This window comes from Myotis brandtii, unplaced genomic scaffold, assembly GCF_000412655.1.
Source record: "Myotis brandtii unplaced genomic scaffold, ASM41265v1 scaffold1347, whole genome shotgun sequence".
Taxonomy (NCBI): domain Eukaryota; kingdom Metazoa; phylum Chordata; class Mammalia; order Chiroptera; family Vespertilionidae; genus Myotis; species Myotis brandtii.
In genome coordinates, this window is record NW_005354788.1 from 592,489 (window position 1) to 595,462 (window position 2,974).

The 2,974-nt window shown below is 41.4% G+C and overlaps 1 protein-coding gene and 1 pseudogene across 1 annotated transcript in view; both read right to left on the minus strand.

The window, feature by feature from the left end:
- NMS (neuromedin S) overlaps nt 1-2,974 on the minus strand; it is a 55,481-nt gene that overhangs the window by 47,927 nt on the left and 4,580 nt on the right. The window lies entirely within an intron of this gene.
- Nucleotides 1,629-2,974, minus strand: part of LOC102253344 — a 2,068-nt pseudogene continuing 722 nt past the window's right edge.

A 2,974-nucleotide genomic window follows, 5' to 3' on the forward strand; every position in this document is an offset into this window, starting at 1 on the left:
CTGCCGTGTGCGTGACCCAGGGCGGCGCCCCAACCCCTGGATCGGCCCTGCCATGTGCACGACCCGGGGAGGCGGTGCAGGCACTGAGGGATCGGGCCTGCCATCTGCCACCCGGGGAGCAGGCCTAAGCCAGCAGTTGGTTATCTCCCGAGGGGTCCCAGACTGTGAGAGGGCACAAAGTGGGGGTGGGGGGTATACCCCGCCAGTGCACAAATTTTTGTGCACCAAGCCTCTAGTAGTCAATAATATTGTAATAACTGTGTATGGTACCAGTGGGTACTGAAAATATCAGGGGAAACACTTTGTAAAGTATATGATTCTCTAACCACTATGGTGTACACCTGAAACTAATACAAAGTAATATTTAAAAAAATAAAAATATAGTGGAAAAAAACCATAAAGGCCATAATAAATTCACTAGAGATTTTCTGAGGACCAGAGCATGGGCTCCATCCTGTTTCTGTCAGCCATTTACTGGTAAAAATAACAAAAACGAAAAACAAAAACAACCTTTGACTTGCTCAGCCATCTATAAATTGCAAAGGGAAATCAACTTGTGTGGGTTTGTATAACCCCTGCTCTAACAACATGTCTGCTGAGAAGAGCCCTCTAATTAAGTAAAGATTTCATAGATCTAGAACTACATACAGATGCCTGGTTATGGCCACCACAGCTTTCCTAAAGCCTTACCCTGGACAAAATCTCATTTCAGCTCTGGTAAGCATCTCCTCATACGCCCATCAAGGGAGCCAAGTGCAATTTTTCAGTGGGCTCAGAAAAAGGAAATGGGATATGCTCTCTTGGTGAGTAACTTACCATTAGCTTTAAAAACCAGGGTGGCTGAGAAATAATTTCCATCCACTTCTTTCAAAGAAACCCCAAGGAAGCCTATGAGGGGCTGGTGTCCACTGAGATGGAATCAGAAACAAGGGTATTGTGGGAACTGTCTCCTGCCCCAGGTGACATGCAGAATGCAGGAGCCTTTCTATGGCATAGCAAGGGGTTAGGGAAGAGGCAAGAGGAAAAAGAATGTCCACCTATAGCACCAACGCCAAAGGACTCCAAATCCATACATGCTTGACTCAAAATAAAGAACTGGAGAGAAACATAAAACCTTTTTTTCCCAGAGTTTACGGTGTTTGTGTGTTTTTTTAATCTGGTATAGAGGGCACAAAAATACTTATCAATATAAGATATTTTTACAGCTCAAAATAGATTATTTACAAATATTTGCAAAGTTCATTCTTATGAGATTCATGTAGTTTTTCCTTGATATGGCAGTTTACAGAGATTGAAAACTAAAAGAGAGCTTTTTTATTAGAAAGACAATAGTACATATTAGCCCTTGCTAAAAGTATTTGATAAGAAAGAAGAGATATTTTTATTCCCAGCTAATTGTCACATGCAGTCTCTATTCTCTCTACTGCTTCATTCTCTCTGTGTCACTCTAGTATACTTATCTCCCGAGTTTTCTCTGTCCATTTTTCCTCCTCTGTATATATCTGTGCCATGGCTTCTGGCATCATTTCTTGTATTCCACTCTTCACTGGGACTCTGCTAAGACCATTTTCTTACTTTCCTTTATTCCCAGCTAATTGTCACATGCAGTCTCTATGCTCTCTACTGCTTCATTCTCTCTGTGTCACTCTAGTATACTTATCTCCCGAGTTTTCTCTGTCCATTTTTCCTCCTCTGTATATATCTGTGCCATGGCTTCTGGCATCATTTCTTGTATTCCACTCTTCACTGGGACTCTGCTAAGACCATTTTCTTACTTTCCTTTCCTTGTAGCTACTATGACTTCTGCTTCGGCTTCTCCTGCTCCTCTCATTTCTTTCAGATCCTCTGTTCTCTGGGCTGTGGTTATGGCTCCTGGACTTTTTGTCGAAATCAGAATAATTCCATTTGCTAGTCTCCCTAGAACTCTCTTGTTTTAAAAATCTAGGCTCTTCCTTGACTTTTTCCTTATTACAGTGATTGCTAGAAAGTTCTTCATAAAGTTTTCTCTTCATAGACTTGTTCTTTTCTCCTATATCACTGTTTTTCTTTCTTGAACATGTTTTTCTTTCTTTTCTTCTTTTGTATTTTTATTCTTTGCTGTCACTCTCACTGCTGCTTTCTGAAGTCTCACTGAAGGAGGAGAAGGAAGAGGAGTAGGAAAAGGAGTAGGAAGAGGGGGAGGAAGAGTAGGAGAAGGAAGAGGGGGAGGAAGATTTGTGTTTATGTTTTTTGTGTTTATTTCTACTCTTCTGAAGCTTTTTCTACCTTTTTTCTTTTTCTTGTTTTTCTTCTCAAGTCAATCCTATTTCCTGGGAAGTTTCTGTTTTTGTTTGGTTGTTAGTAACTTTAAAAATTCGACTTCTGGATCTTCTTCACCCTCACTTGCAACATATTCCTATGATGAATCATTTGCGGTCAAGTTTCTCCAGAGTACATTTCATTTCAGTGCAAACCCACTGTTTCTCACCTCCGCTATTAGCTCCGAGGGGTGCATTGATGGTCCTGAGCCATGGGTGGGAACTGAACTTGCATTGATTCCAGAAAGACCAAACAAAGGACATTCCCGATCTGTGTTGACATGACCCCATTTGTGACATTTAATGCACCTCACATTTCGAATCTGAAGACCAAAGGGCTGATCTCGGATGTTCATGTCATCTTTGGCATATTTTTCTCATGGCGCTCCTTTCTGCCATTCAAATTTGTATTCAGTCTCTCCTGTTTCTTCTTTCTCTTCATTTTCTTTTTTAGCTCCTGGTGGGGCCTCATACATGAAATTAAGGCCATTCTTTATATGCTCATCTCCCATAAGCAATCTATTATCATATGATTCTTGTTCTTTAAGATATTTTTGCATTAATTCTTGTTTCTTCTTATCATATGACTAGGGGCCTGGTGCACGAAGATTTGTGCACGGGGGGCGGGGGTTGGAGGGGTGGGTCCCTCAGCCCAACCTGCACCCTCTCTAATCTGG